The 16,953-nt window shown below is 32.8% G+C and overlaps 1 protein-coding gene and 1 long non-coding RNA gene across 3 annotated transcripts in view; one reads left to right on the forward strand and one right to left on the reverse strand.

Annotated features, from left to right (window-relative positions):
• The window catches only part of LOC118198837 (ankyrin repeat and fibronectin type-III domain-containing protein 1-like), a 1,134,269-nt gene that overhangs the window by 365,560 nt on the left and 751,756 nt on the right, over positions 1-16,953 (forward strand). The gene's annotated exons all lie outside the window — the stretch shown is intronic.
• LOC146997975 (uncharacterized) overlaps positions 1-16,953 on the reverse strand; it is a 131,074-nt gene that overhangs the window by 61,673 nt on the left and 52,448 nt on the right. Inside the window, exon 1 of one of the 2 annotated variants that reach the window (XR_015040183.1) lies at positions 4,247-4,458. The exons of the other annotated variant lie outside the window; for it this stretch is intronic. This is a non-coding gene — a long non-coding RNA (uncharacterized LOC146997975). Of the gene's footprint in view, positions 1-4,246; positions 4,459-16,953 lie in introns of those variants that run through there. 2 annotated transcript variants of the gene reach the window in all.

Raw genomic sequence — 16,953 nt, forward strand, 5'->3', positions numbered from 1 at the left:
TTTTTAACATGTCTCAGTTTTTAAATCCTTAAATCAGACACAAATTAACAACACAAACTGACTTAAGAGCATCTCGTTTTAGCTAAAGAAAATTTAAAGTAAGAAAACCACTTTTTTTAATAAGGATTATGCTGGTGATCTTTTGATTGACAGAGATAATGGCCCTGAAAAATTTATCTCTCAAGCAGACAACAGTGACTGCATCTGAATTAAATTAGCATTTTTGCTTACTGCTTGCTGTACGGAAGAACTCTAAAAGGTGTGTTTAAAACAATACATCATATGACATTATCATATGACAGATTTTTGTTGCCAGTCGATATCCGCTCCCAAAACAATACTTTCATTAATCATCTTTTAGTATCAAATTTGGCATCTTACGAAATATTCCCTATTTTCTGTTTCTGCTTCTCAGTAACAGCTCACTTTAAATGACATACATTTCCAAGCTTTAAATAAAATTAGAATAATATATTATGAGATAGAAACAACTTTCCAGGAGTTGTCTTCAACAACATTAGACAGAAGTTCTATAAATATACAAAGAGATACTGCTTAAAGAAGAACGTAATTCAAAATGCTGATGAAATATCTTTTGTCAAGCATTAAGCGTTTTTAAGCTCAGTTTAATTCAATTTATTTATTTACTTTTAATACAATCCTTAATTTTTGTAGAAATATTTAATATATGTTCGAAGATTAAACTTGTCTTCGTAACATTATTAAATGTCGCTAAAACTACGTGCGAACGGTATGCATATGAAAAGATAAAATAATTAGTGAAAATAAACAAATGCTAGATGAATATCAATTTAGATATGATATAATGTATTTTATTACATGCAGGGGGATACATCTAACTATACTTTTTTATTTGCTACGTATATGTCAAGATTACAAGATAAAATTAAAAGATATAAATAAAGTTTGCCGTCGAATCTTTAATTTATAAGTATTTTAAAATACTACAGTAACTTGAATAAGCAATTATTGCATTCATATATATATACATATATAGAGAGAGAGTGTGTGTCCCATGAAATAGTTTTTATATTTAAATTGTTTAGTTATTTCATACTTACAGTTATCGTTTTACATTCAAATATGCTAAGCTGAATACTTTTTTCATAAATGTTAAACGAGTTAGTTAAATTTTAGTTTCTAATGTCTCTTTTAACGTTTTTATCTTAGTAATGCTTTTAAGAATACTTTTATTTCTCCCTGAAATTTAATCGATTTTGTTTCTAATTAATAAATTGGAATTTTTACTAGGGAGAGAAAAATTCTTAAGATTATTTATAAAATTAGACGATGACATTCGATTCAACATTTAATTAGATTTCGAAAAGAATGTTTGGGATTAGACGGTAGCATATGCAGTAAGTGAAATAAGAGATTATTAACCTAATTTCCATTAGTGTTATTATTTAAATCCATATTATAATCCATAATCTATATTATTTAAATTTTAATGAGCAAAGAAGCAGTCAATGAGGTAAGAAGTAAGTACGACTGTACTAAGAGTAATAAATTAGCGTAAAGTGCTGCTAAATTTAAATGAAGTTTAAAAGTAAGGTGTAATCCAACTCATCAGCAAGAAGACATGAATTCTACCAAGTATCAGAAGAGAAGGTGTCAGCATAATAATAAATGAAAAACAGCAAAATAAAGATCTATACTAAGATATTGATTTGAATGTAGGAATTAAAAATTAAGAAAGTAAATTTGCAAAGATTAATATCCCTTGTTTGAAGCTTAAAAACAGAACTAAGCTTCCGAGTCTCAGTAAATTAGTCGGAACGAAATTTGTTTTGGCTATTTAATTAATCTACCGGGCATGGAGTTTCCTTGACAAGTTTTGTTTTGAAGCTCCAAACGAGGGAGATTAATCATTGCAAAATTACTTTCTCAATTTTTAATTTCTATATTCAGATCAATATCTTAGTACCTTAGATTTTTACTTTGCTGTTTTTTATTTAATATAATACATGGTAGAATTCATGTCTTGTTGCTGATGAGTTCTATTACACCTTACTTTTAAACTTCATTTAAATTTTAATCATATATATATGATTAAAATTAAAATATCATAAATTTATGCATCAAAGCAGAACCAAAGGGAATTGGTATAACAAGTGTAAACAATTTCTGCACAGATAGGAAGAATATTTAAAAAAAATTTTTGGTAATTTAAATTAAATAAATTAAAAGCCAGAATAATTTCAAGAAACAAAAAGGATTTTTGAACAAAAAGGATTTTTGTTTAATAAACACTTAAATAAATTTTTTAATGAAAAAAAAATAATGGATTAAATAAACATTTTTAAAATTCAAGAAATGGGAATAAAGAAAACCAAAAAATAAAAAAGGATAATTTTTATATTTCCCCAGACATCTTCATTTGGAGGGGATGTCTTGTAGAGATATTAGATTATTTCGAAGCAAGAGAGAGGAAAAATGAGCAATGCTCTCGCCAGGACTCGAACCACGGACCTCTTCAATACGCGCCGCGTGCGCTGATCACTACACCAGAAAGACAGGCCAAGAAGGCTGGAGTAGTACCTTATAGTCTCAATCAATGTAAAACGAATGTAGCAAAATGGACGCAACAGCCAATAGGGTATAGGTTGAAGCAAGGACGACGAATGTATACTCCCGAAGTTACATTACATATCGCAGAGCTTTGCTACCTTCCCTCCCATATTTTAATGCAGAACCCCGAGAGGACAATCCGATGGTCTGCCGTCTTCTTCCCTTACCACCAACCATTCGAGTGAATTTGGGTTTGCTTTGTATTTGTAGTCCCCCCTTGCAGCACAAACACTTTACATTTATAAAATTTATGCCTTCTCCGAAACTCGAACCCAGGCCTCATCTTTAGGGCCGTTTGTTTCAATAACCACTGTATCGACTGGACTGCTAATGGAGCCATCAATAAACCAAGAAATCAAAATTTCGTATAGAAGAGAATTAAATTTGCTTTATTCGTACAGAGCTAAAATTATGCAAACATATAAGTCAAGAAAAGTCTTCGAACATTAAATTTAAACTAAATTCATTATTAAAACTAGCAAACCCGAAAAGTAAAACCAATTTAGCCCTAACAGTGTCTTTCAGTGCAAAGAATCAAGTGGCTACTTAAATAAAGTTTGATATTAAATAGCTCTTTGCAATATAATATACTAAAACTAAAATAGGTAGTAAAAATACTGTAGTTAGAAATGAGGAGGGTGAAACATTTTTACATCAATCGTTTCTTGAAAATAAGGTGTCAGTATCAAGATATGTTGCTATGTTCTTGTTAAAATCAGTAATAAAAGTGCTGTGGCTGTTGCAGTTATTTTTTAACAAAAAAATAAGTAAATAAATGAAGATGACAGAGTACGAAGTAAGTTTAAAAGTCATAGAAACATAGAATTAATCTAAGAAGACATCCACAGGAAACTGAAATAAGCCGATTAGTTAGCTCCCCCCCAAAAAAAGCTAAGAAATTCCTAAACAATACATTCAAAATTATTATGAAATTGTAAATCTTTTGAAAAAGTATTTAATCCAAACTGTGGTGTAAAAAAATCCAGTATACAGTCACTAAATCCCTTTTTTTAATTAAAAACATTTTATTTAATCGTGCTCCTTAGATTTTTTTAAGTGCTTGTTTAACCAAATTTCGTTTTTTTTTTCCACGCTTGGTTCATTTGGTATTTCTTGAAATTACTGAGTTTTAATTTTATTTAATCCAAAGGGCTACAAAATAATGTAATTCTTAAAATTGTTTTCCTTTTGTGCAGGAATTGTTGACACTGATTACATTAACTCCTTTTGATTCTATTCTGCCAAATCTGAATATGATATTTGAATTTGCTTTAAAATTAAATTTAACGTTAAATCATTGCTACCAATCCTCTGCGACTTTCAGCACTAAATTCAGTTTCCGAATCATTTGAACTTACAATTGTTATTTTTATTTTAAATGATATGCATATATAAAACAAAAAACATGTAAAGCAAATTTCTAAATTTAATTTCTTGTAGTCCCTTAACTGTCCATTTTAATTTTAATATTTCCCTTTCTTATGATAAAAACAGTTAATTGCTTGTAATAAACCTCTCTAAAGTTAAACGTTAGCGTTACTTAAGCATCACATAACAGAAGTTAGTCGCTGTTATGTGATGCTTAAGTAACGCTAATAATGCACGCTCTTACAAAAAGATATCAAATAATAAGATTTCAGAAGTAATTACTAACCTATAGATATTAAAATGGAATACTGTGAACCGAAACTAAAAGAAACAGTACCGATGCAATTATTCAAGAACAGGCTGTTACTGCACCAATTCATCTTTGTTGACTTTCAGAAATGTTTGTCAATGAGAAGAAATAAATATTAAACTGGATCATGATTACAAGATTCTTCTATTCTGTCTACAATACTCCAAACTAGGCCCACCAGCGGCTGAGCGGTAAAAGACGTTACCGACGTCTTTTACCGCTTAGACGTTAGTGATTTTCCACATGTGCAATGTGGATACGAGCCAATTTCCCTTAAAAAAAGATCTCCACGGGGAATCCCTCACATTCCGTGTAGTACCTAAGAGCGAAGCACGTAATAAATAAAAAAAATACTCCAAACTCTGTCTGCAATTATTATCTACCTATATATATATTCTTTTTTCGAAACATCAGATTGAAGAAAGCGATTAGAATTTAAAAGGAATGCAAAATTTTCCCCTTTGAAATGTGAGACTGTTATTCTTGGGCATTAAAATTGCAACTCCAGGATGTCATGTTTTGACGAACGTCAAAATCACATGAAGGGAAGAAGAGGTTGGGATATGTAGATTCAGCGCATTTAGTCGACGCAGGAGGGATAAACGACGTCTAAAACACTGAATAAAAGAAAAGTTGTACAGTGAATTTCTCATTCAGAAAGCGCTTCGTAAGGTCGGAATTTGATCAGAATAGTATCTTATGTTTCGAATAAGGAGAATCATCTTACCAGCAAGTGTCGGAATTCGATAGAAGCAGGATCTTTGCCAATCAAAAGTGTGGATTATTATTCCTTGATATCGCCCGTCACACTGGTCGACATCCAACCATTGTCATGCGAATATGGAATCAAAGGGTTGCTGAGGGTCACACTGAACGGCATGAAGGATCTCAACTCCTCCCAAGTCTTACGCCGGAGAGGACAGACATATTATGAGGTCAGCTCTCCAAAATCGTACAACCACATCAAAGACCATTAGTTAGGAAATGGGCATGTTTGAAGCACGCCCGGTATCCGCTCTTACGGTACGTCGACGTTTGCAGCAGCGTGGACTAACATCAGGGTGACCATTACTTTGGCTTCCCTTGATAATGCAGCATAGAGAGAAACGGCAACTCTGGTGCGCCGAACGACAAAGCTGTTTAGCGGAATGGCACAATGTTATCATTTCGCATGAGACCTTGTTCTGCGTGCAGTATTTTAATGGCCGTATACGTGTCTGGAGTGTCCAAGGAGACCGCACGTCGCCTGCTTGCATTCGATATTGACATAGCAGCCCTGCACTTGGCGTGATGGTTTGGGCAACCATTGGATACACGACATACACATCTCTAATTCGGATCGACGATAATTTGAACGCAGATCGGTACATTTCTGACATCTTACATCCAGTGATTGTGCCCTATCTTCGAGGCCTGCCAAACGCCATCTTCCAACAAGATAATGCAAGACCAAATGTTGCACGTCATGTTCTGACTTTCGTCGATACACAGGGTATTCAATTGCTTCCCTAGCCTGCACGGTCTCCAGATCTAATACCCATTGAAAACATCTGGTCATAGGTTGCTGAGAGACTGGCCCACCACCCCTCTCCAGCTAATACGGTTGATGAAGTGTGGCATGGACTTGAAGGAGCATGGAATTTGTTGCCCGTTTCTGTCATCCAAGCCCAGTTCTACTCCATGCCTAACCGGGTAAGGACTGTTGTAGTTGCTAGATTTGGCAGCTGTTTCTACTAGTTTCGCACCCTTGATGGCAAGATATCCAAATTACGCTCTATTGTTTATGAAGTTTAATTCCTGAAGTAGCCCCAGCGGCAGAATTATTAAAACAGCTGAACTCAGGTAATTCGACAGGAACTTCAGTCCTAGCGAATGGTCCCAGCGATGAATGTGATGTTGTCGTGGTTTCTCTCTCTATGAATAGATCCCTTCAGTTGCGCAGATAGCTATCCTGCATTTTGCGGTATTCACGTAAACAAACGAAAAAATAGATAATCAAAATATGAGAGAATTTGAACATAATAAGCGATTTGTAAATATTCAAATTTGATGGTAAATATCAAATGAAATGTTGTATATTTCACTGACAATACGAAACGATAACGATGAAAAAACCCATTTCAAAACGATTATATGTTTGAATTAATAATAAATCTTACGGAATATTTTCTGGGAGGGAGCAGATGATGTATCGTTACAAATAAAATGAACGAGTCACATTAAAGCTGCTAAGTATTATATTAGGGTAAGCACGTGATTCAATTAAACACGTTTTGAAGGCGTAATGAATGTCAGCTAAGCATCTGGGCTTTTGAAATGTCTTTTTATTTTATCGTGGTACATCATATGCTCACATGTTTCAGCGAAATTCATCACTACGTAAAAATATTAGACACAAAAGTATTTTTATTCTGTTCAGTAAAAGAAGCTTACAGTAATAATGAAATAAAAGTAATCTCGAAAAGGTGAGTTTCCATAGATTAGACAGATTTTGATACACATCTGAGTTTTTTTCGAAAATATGGCAACAAGCATAAAGATCTTCTCTTTTCCTTTCAGTGACTATTAATCCTCAAAATTATTACATTTTTTTTTATTTTATGTACAGATTTATTTATTATTTGTAATGAAGCGATAAGGTTCGACTCTTTGAATGAATACTTCAATGGAAATAAAAAGATTTTTCTTACACTTTTAAACCTCTCCGATCGGTAAGGCCATATATACATATGTGGCCTAGAATATTTTTGCAATGTCTTTAGGAAATTACATATACGTGCATCGTGAAATATGTGCACGAAGGCACTATATTAGAAGTACATAAATCTAAGTACCAGGCGCATTTTGGTATTACAAATCATGAAAATACCTCTTTCTCATGGCAGTTTTAAGAAAAATAGGGATTTCTTAGCAAAACCACGTGCGGTCATATGGAATTTATTCAGTAACGCATAGCAAGTTTCGAATGTGTCGAATGACAGGCATCCCTTTTTTAACGCTGTTTCCTATAACATTGTTTGGCACAAAGCGCGAGCTCAGTAAAATAATGCCACTTTGAAGTATAACGTAAAAGAGTCTAAGCCGTGGAGACCTTAATTGAAGGCGGAATAAGGTACGAAAGAGATAATTACGCATCACGAAGTTTCGAGTGACCAAGCTAAGTCATGAGGTTAATGAAGAGGGATGACTCTTCTCATAAAAATGTTTTGGCAGCTACTAAGCATTAAATTGGTTACCTGGAAGTGCACAACATAAGCGAAACAATATGGTGAATACAACTAAAATATATTAAGAATTAAAACAATAATAAATCTATGTACAGAAAGAAATATACAAAGCTATGTACAAGATACGCAGAGCAGTTGCGTAGATAACCAAGTTGCGAAGATTTTCCACATTTTTTCTAGATATGGATGACCAATCATATCGCATAAGTGAGTCCATCCGTTTGGTTCCTTAATAACCATTCGCGATGTCTATGACGCCCGCAGTCTATAACATCAAAAGAATTTTCGTAAGTGGTCTTGCTCATTATTTACACAGTATGTATTTTTTGCTCCAAGTGTTCAGTTCGTAGATTGTATAAATTACGTAAATGTGATTTTGGAGGAAACATTTTAAATAATTTTTGGATTTGTGTTACTAATTTGCTTTGTCGTTTTAAGGAGTAATTATTGAGAAATTATAATTCAGTCCCAGAATATATCTAAAAATATGAAAACAACATTTAAAAGAAAATTAATTTCATTATAGAAGAAAATATAAATTTTGAAACTTTTATTAAAAGGATAAGAGGAATCTTACTAAATTTAAATGACAGAAACGGTACGAATCATTTAAAAAACGAAAAGGAAATAGAAAATGCAGTTACTGCTGGATGTTCGATACCCAAAAAGGGATATGTAGCTCTTTCCCCTGCGCTAGTTACTGAGAAAATTGAAAAGTCTCTCATCATTTGGATTGAATATTGTGTGCAAAATGTATTCCATTCGGCAGTAAGAATGAAATCATTAGAGAAAATATCATTAGAGAAAGGTCTTTAAAAATCTACAAAAATCTGAAAGAATCCGCTTCGACTGATTATGAAGCTGCTGAAATGCATCCAGGAAAATTCCAAAGGATAATAAGGAGCGAATATATACATAGCATGAAGTTTTTAATGCCGATAAGACAGGACTTTCGGGGGGAAAAGTACAAAAGAGGACATTTGTATCGAAATCTGAAAAAAAAAATTTTGCTCTTTTTTAAGACATCTAATGATCGCATAACCTTAATTTTGTGCAACAATGTTTCGGGGGAATTAAGGTCTTTGCTAGTTTACAGAATTTTAAACTCCTTGCGGTTAAAGACGTGAATAAAAACACCTTACTAGTACATAGGGAGAGCGAACACAAAAACATGGGTGACAAGAAATTTATTTAAAGGCTGGTTTTCAAATGTTTTGCCCCGAAGATTGAAACGTATTTAAAGCACAAAAAAAATTGAGCTTCAAGCTGCTGTTACTAGTAGATAACATTCGAGGTTTCCCACTGAATTTAACACATCTCAGTGTCACAGCATAGTCTTTACCCGGAACACTAATTCGTTGATCCAATTTGTAGATTAAGATATTACTTATACCTTTAAAACGTACTAATTTAAGGCGATTATTTCAATGGTTGTTAGACACATTGATTCAAAATCAATTGATGTATTACATATTTGAAGGAGTCTTCGATTAAAAATTGTAGCGGAATAATATCGCTTCCGGTTAAAAAAACTGAAAAAATAACTTCAAGTGTATATTGAAAGAAGATATGGCGAATGTCTTGAATTGCAGGAAAATGGGATTCAGGGGATATTAGAATGTGCTACATCGATAGAATGAGGAGACTTTGTGGACATAACTATTGAGGATGTCCAAGTCCTATTAGTGGAAGAAGAAATTGGCGAAGCGGATTTGGAGGGAATAGCTTCCGAAATTGCTGCTCAAATCGATTCTGAAGGCCATAGCTCGCATAAAAACTATAAAGTTTCTAATTTTACTCTAAAAACAGTTCTAAAAGGTATTATCTTACCGAAAAATCTTGAATAATTTTTCTTGACTGAAGACTCTTGTGCCAAAAGAAGCCGAAAATCCAAATTGGAGCTGTAAAGTTGTTTATCTTCATTCAACGAAGTGTACTACGAACATATAAGGACCAGAAAACATACTAAAACAATAGATTTTTTAAAGAGGCCAGAAGATGCGAAAAATCTTAACTAAGAAATGGGTTCGAAAAGTGTTGATATCATTTGAGCGAAAAATGCTTTCGCCTCATTGTGCGGAAGAAGAAATTTAATAAATAAAATAAGCTTGAATTAAACGCGAACAGAAAGTTTTGATTTATTTATGTTTTCTTTTAGTTTTACACATGCTTATATTTTTTGTAAAAACTGTTGAATTAAAAAACATTTTAATTTTTTAACGCATTTTTTCATTTCGTTTTGTTTGTTAGCCTTGTATAACTCTGATTGACTCAATACGGAGTTTTCTAGGAACGTATTTGAGTGTTATAAGAGGGATACTTCTATAAATAGGATTCTGCAGTATTCCTCTGGTGAGTGGCTATAAGAGCTTAAAAATATTTTGCCTATCCCTTCATCTCAATTCAGCCAACTGAGCATTTTTCATAAAATTATGTTAAAACAGTTGCCTAGTCATCAAGTATTCATTTCTCAAAGAAACTTTCCTGCAGCTAAGGAATATTTTCAGCGTTTTGGTAAATTTGTTGTGTGTCAAAAGTTAGCCACTCTATTAAAATGAGCTGTAGTAGTAAAATTTTATAAAATGAAGCATTTATATCCATCTACAATATATATATTCAAAGCCAAAAGTACATATGGGTATATTAAAAGTACTATTTTTCAACTCTGCGCTGTGTTTTATAAAAGCCTTTCATTTTTACCACCGTAGTGTAGAAAAGTCCTTTTAATAGTTGGAAAGTCCTTCAATATTGAGTACTGTGACCAATTTCTAGATAGACTGACATCAAATTACCGCTAAGTCTAATGTAGCAACTGAAACTTGGGATGGCTGTAAAAGATCCTACATTTAAAATTTAATAAGATTAACATATGGCACCTCTGGTGTTTAGGACTCTTCCAGAATTTATTGCAATACCTTAAAAATAATGGGTCAAATATAAAGTTTAAATGAGTTAATAACCAAAGGCTATACAGAGCAATCTTAACCTTAAGTTATATCGAAACTTCACTGACGTGTATTTCAATTACCGTTATTTATAATGCAAGGTCTAAGGTAAGAACTCTTATCTATAATAGCAACTTAGTAACGAGGGGGAGAACACGCTCTGTCTTACAATCTCAAAACCCCATTTTAAATTGTTATGAAATAAATTTGCATTGTGACGGGAAAAAGGAAAGAATGGAGTGAAAGTACAGATCCAAAACACAAAATAACTGTTTGATAGAATTAAAAAACCCCACAAAGTTGATATAAAAATGATATGTCATGAAATATTATTGAATTAAAAGAAGTAATATTCATTAACTTACAACAACGCACTCTATTAAGAGAACTGTTTTAACATATTTTGAACTTAATTATATTGATATGCTTAAGTTTAAACATGTGATATTTTTCATGGTTTTGCGTCATTCGGTCTAAGAAACGTTGCATCAAAAGTAAAAATGCAACATGTCAAAGAAAATAAAGTAAGTTTAAATTAATTTAACTCACATGAAAATTGAGGTAAAAAGCATGACACTTATTAACTGATCATTGAAAGATTTGGTACACTGTATGGTTGGCAGAATGAACTGCCTTTGCTGTACAGAGATTTAGCATGTATGTGATGAGGCCTCTTAGCATTTTTCAGTCCAAGGAAAACTATTCTTGAACAAGCACATTTCTAAGCTATTCAATGCCTATGGAGGAAGTTTATATGACGCATTCCTGTAGGAAGAGCATTTTAATATATCAAGTAGGATGCTGTTAACTGCTGCCAATCTAGTCGTCCATGAACTTAGACATTCGTAAACCATTTTTTCCTGTGTGAAAAACCATTTTAATGTATCAAGTAGGATGCTTTTAACTGCTGTTAATCTAGTCGTCCATTAACTTAGACGTTCGTAAACAATTTTGTCCTGTGTGAAAAACCATTTTAATGTATCAAGTAGGATGCTGTTAACTGCTGTCAATCTAGTCGTCCATAAACTTAGCCGTAAACCATTTTTTTGTTTTGATAATATCATCTCTGAGGCTATATCTCTGAGGCTTTTTAAACTATTCCCTGCTTTTCGTTGCTAATTTTGTCAGTCGCGAATTACGCCAATGTACCGTTCTTGTGCAGTTATGTCACTTAGATCAACGCAGATCATACGGCTTTCGAAAACCCTCAAAAGACATCAAATCATGCTCAAAGTTTGAAAATAATACTGTGATTTTTCATCCTATCTCGCCCCTTCAACTGCGGTTTCCCACACACAGTATCACTAAGATGGCCTCTGACGTTAAATTTCGGCTGCGAATTGTTACCGCAGATAAGACAGCAAAAATTTTAATTTCTTAAAACGCATTCAAACACCTAAACATCATCTATCAGAACTGACTGAATCCTGTGTTTATTGGTAAACTTGTGGAGATTTGATGTTGTCTTAAAATAAAGCATGTTTTATTAACCATTCACCGATTTCTGAAATTTGTAACTCAAATCAGTAATCGTTTGATTTGTTATAGTAGCGTACAGTAAGACCAAATACCCTAACAGCTTGAAGAAAATTATCACCTCATCTGTACTGAACTACAGAATCTTGCGAAGGTTTAACAAACCTTTTAATTAAATCAGAACTGGAACATCAATGCACAATTCGTGGTTACAAATCAGCCAACCACTTGTGGCGATGTAAAAGTAACAATAAATTCAAATTTAATCCAAGTCTAATAGGCAAGGGCTACACAAAAATGATTTAATGCGAAGTTGGCTCAAAATTTCTTACCGGTGTAGCGATTTAATATCGACAACTATAATGTAAACCGATGAATGTAATCTTAAATGAGCTGACTAAACTAGAAACGTGGCTACAAGAGGCACAAACGCACTCTGTCTTACAATCCAAAAATCTCACATTATATACTCTCGAACTAATTTATATTTTCGGAAAAAGACGGAAAAGAGAAGTGATAACGAAGATCTAAACCATAAAATAACTGGTTATTTAAAATAATAGGAACCTTATAAGTATAATAATAATGTAAGACTATTAAAAGTTTTTACTGTTGGAGAGAAGGAGAGGAAATGTTCAAAGATTTTACGAACAACATTTTCAGAACAACATATTATTCGCAATTGCATTATTTGAAACGGTGCTATTCACTTTATTTAACTGGTAAAAATTATTTATTTACTCATAAAGTTATCTTCTTCCGACTTCATCCGAAGAAAGAAAACCTAATTATAGAATAAAGTAAATCTAATTTGCGTTTTCACCTCAATGGCTGAGTGGATTATTCCAAGAACAGGTAACATGTTCTTGAAACTTCATTACGGAAGTACTGTATGTCTTTCAATGTGCGATTTCTGAGACAAAGAGCTTTTAAACTTAAATTTGATAAGCATTCTGACAAAATGTAATTAAATACCAGTCATTTAAAAGCTTAATGACAATCCCTCAGATGAAAAAACAGCAATACATAAAAGACCATTTCCCGCAACTAATAAACATGGATATAGTTAAAATGGCATCACAAGTTTTCTCATTATTGATCTCATTATTGATCTCATTTTATGTCTGCGATTAATGACTTCAAATTTATTTAATGCTCGGCAAATATGTATGACAGCTTTTTCGAGGCATTTCGCTAATACATCTAATGGAATATCACCCGTAATGGATGATAGCTAAGAGCTTTACAACTTCCTATCGCTTAAGAAACCGCAAGCTCTTAGATTAGTTTTTCTCAGCCAATATTTTCCGACCCTGCAAACAATATTTTCATTTCAGAAAAGATTCGTGTAAAAAATGTTAAAATAAAATTAAACATTATGACAATGGTGAGCGATACAAACATTAATATTTAAAAAATCCATATAATATATATCATAGTTATGAAAATGCTTCTTTTTCAGTTGGGATTATTGAAAGACATAAAACGATTCTACTCAAATGTGACTGGATAGAAACCTCATACTTCCTTTGCAAATATGGGGCTCTGGTCCTTGAACTTCAGACTTCTTTGAAATAATTGTATAAATTCAGGAGGAAACGATATCAGTTAAAATTGGCTACTAAATACCAATAGAAAAAGTGTGAAGCTTTCAGTTAGCTAATGACGAACTTTCTAACAAAATTTAGCAGTATTTTGAAATTATAGCATATGCTTTGAGTTATACCATATGCTATTTATTGCCTAATGCTTTGAGTATCCTGGCCGAACACCGCTTAAAACTGGACTCCAACTTTGAAATTTCTAACGTACGCATGGATTTAGACCCACACTTTTTCACCTTTTTACTTTACTCAGTTCAGACAGATCGTTGAAAAAATAATCTGTGTCACATCATCGAACACGCGTATACGCAGCTAGTACACAACTAATCTGGCGCATTTAGGTTTATGGATGCCAATCCTTTCTATTTAATTTCAAACATGATCTAAAATATTGCTTCCTTTGCAGGGTAACTAATATTAGGATGTCCCATAAATTTAGAAGATTAAAAATTCATATAAAATTATCAAATCTGAGTATCACAGTATGATGTAACTGATAGGTTCTTTACTCTACTCGTTTTTAGAGTTAAATTAATAAGGATCTCTTCTCTTTATAAAACTTGCTGGTCTAGTTCAGTTATCCTGACTTCTGCGACTCTCCTGTATTTGAAACAGTAGTCGCTGCAAGTGAAGCCATCATCTCTTGAACAGCCATTTAGAGGTTTTAAGTCTTTTTCAATCTTTGGATCTTTAAGCTTTTCGAAGCTCGGAAGTTTCTATCGCTTGGTTGGGGAACGAAGAAGATTTATCGCAGATCTGCGGAGGTAATTCTGAACTTCCAGCCTCGACTCTAGGAAGTTTTTTACTAAATCAAATAGGAAGGTGTTCAGTCACCAGGTCTCCTTTCGTTTAGACCATCAACCAATTTTATGTTAATCTTAATTTAATCTACGATTAGCTGCGTTTTAATGCTAATAGCATCCTTATTATAATATTATACATGTAGAATTCTAATTTTGAAGTGTAAAGCGAATTATGCTTAGATACTGCTATGCATTACTATTAATACTAATGATCGCTGTACCTTTCAGATACAATGTCTTTCACATTTTAAGACTTGTATATTTTAATACATCCTCTGATTATTAAAACTGTAATTGAATAATAATTTGAAAGCATAATAAGGATATTAAATTGACAGTACGGACAGTAATCTGATAAATTATAAAAACGAAGGAAGGAAAATGAGGACGAAAATTAAATAACGTATAAATTTCGAAAAAAGAGAGAGAGGAAAATTTCTAATTTAATATTTCTGTAATATCTCTAATGACAAAACAAAAAACAAGTACAATTTTTAACAATTAAATAGGATCTTTATTCCTTTTATATGTTTCATTTTGTGTCTTGTTAACTCTAATAACTACTCCCAGTTTCCAGTTCTGATGTTTAGCCACGAGTAGCTTTCAAATTTTCTTTGTTCCGGCTGTCTTCATATTAGGTGCTACTACGAGTGATGCAGTGAGTTGAATGCTCAGGGTGGGTCCAGAGGACAAACTAGGAGGTGAAATAACTATTATTGACCAAGTTTATTTATATATAGAGAGAGAAGAGTTGATGATGAATAAGCATCACTATAATCGCCACTACAACTCATCAAGTTATACGTCTATCTTCACATCTCTCGTTCTGACCGCGCGTTCATCTAGGTGGCGCTTTAACATAATCTTACTCAGTTAAAGTTACAGTTCCTACATATGTGCTGTAATGTAATAAGATCTGGTATATTTAAGATGCACCCATATACAGAAGAAAATGCGGCTTCAAAAATTAATAAGAAATATATCTCAATCTATAAGGCCACTAGATGCAGTAGCAACAGTCGCAACTCCACAAGATTCTCGTACGTTGATGAAAGCACTTCAATATGCGCATCCTGTATCACATAATATATACAAACGTAAAAATCAAATTAATTGCTGCAAACAAGGGGTACTATGTCTGCTAAAATGGCCTCCAATGACTGCATTATCTGATAATAAAGGTTTTGTATAAATGTGGTCAATGCTACACCCCTTCTCCTCAAACAAAATACCGTAGGGTTAAGATAGGGAGAATCAAGTGTTATCAGGAAGGTATTTATCTTTATTTTCAGTACTTTCGATTGAGTGATATGGAAGGTATAGCTAAGAACTTGCATGTTTCTGTCAAAATGAAGAAGAACTTTCTCCATTTTTAAAATTGATTCCGTACAGGAGATATTCGGTGGACAGAACAACCAGTTTTCCTTCATATCCATAAAGATATCGTCTGTCACATCCGCTTCAGAGAATTACAAAACTCACTTTTTCATACGACATTGCACAGAAAATGTTTAATTTTGAAGAGCCATGCAATTGGGACGTTTTAAAACTCTGCATGAATTTCATACCGCACTGAAGTCACAGATCTGAATAAAGCAAATGGAGTACATAGAAAACAAGCAGTCATGCTAAACATGGTCGCGAGACAATTTTCCTTATAAAGTTTTTTACGAAGAAATGCATTTCCTTATTCAGCCAGCTCTCATACGCTTTTCTACGTTCAAACCTTCTAACATAACCTAACCTCTTACTGCTACATCAGCTTGGAAATTTGTTCTCCTGCTCTTCCGTAAGCAAGAGAAAAGATTTGCTAGCAATGTCTGAGAAATTTGTTGTCGTTGATGACACTATGTGTTATGTTTGCGTAAAGTGAGAAATAAATTTGTTATTAATTTTTTAATTAATCATTCTTTTATGTATGCTACGTCGTTAGTAATACTTAGTAATCAGGCTTATTAGATAGTACTTAACATATCATATGACATAAAAATGTTATATGATTCATGCATTTCAAATTTTCTTAAAAGAATTTTCGCTAGTTGTGATTTAAATTTCGTTGGATAAATCACCACTACATATAATAAAAGAAAGAGTCTGTCTGTGTGTGTGTTTGTCTTTCGTTCGCGCTTGCGCATGAGCTAATAGACCCACGGCTACGAAATTTGGTACATAGGTGCATCTAGACAAGAGCCACGAATAAGCGATTTTTTCGAAATTCAAATTAGAATTTCTTTAATTTTAAGTTTTGTGTTAATTTTAAGTTTGCTAATTTCTTTAATTTTAAGTTTTTTAAGTTTCAAAATGACGAAATCGCATCATTTTGAGACATAATGGGCTATAGGAAAGCGAGATTTTACTCTACACACTCCATTTTCACATCGTCATGAAACGTAGGCAATTAGCTATTTTACGAATTTAAAATAAATTTCGTGTTTCAATAAATCGATTAAATACGAATTTATTTAACAGAGGGAGTTTAACACCTTTTCAACGGGAATTTTTCTAAAACACTTTATTTTTAAAAATGTACAGTTTATTTTTCTTTGATTTTTGGACACGTTAAACTTTCATCCTTGCGACTGTTTTTACAAAAAGAATTTTGAAAAAATGATAATATTTTGTATTTTT

Source organism: Stegodyphus dumicola, chromosome 3 (genome assembly GCF_044657685.1).
Source record: "Stegodyphus dumicola isolate Sdum_Otavi_A_Nest chromosome 3, ASM4465768v1".
Taxonomy (NCBI): domain Eukaryota; kingdom Metazoa; phylum Arthropoda; class Arachnida; order Araneae; family Eresidae; genus Stegodyphus; species Stegodyphus dumicola.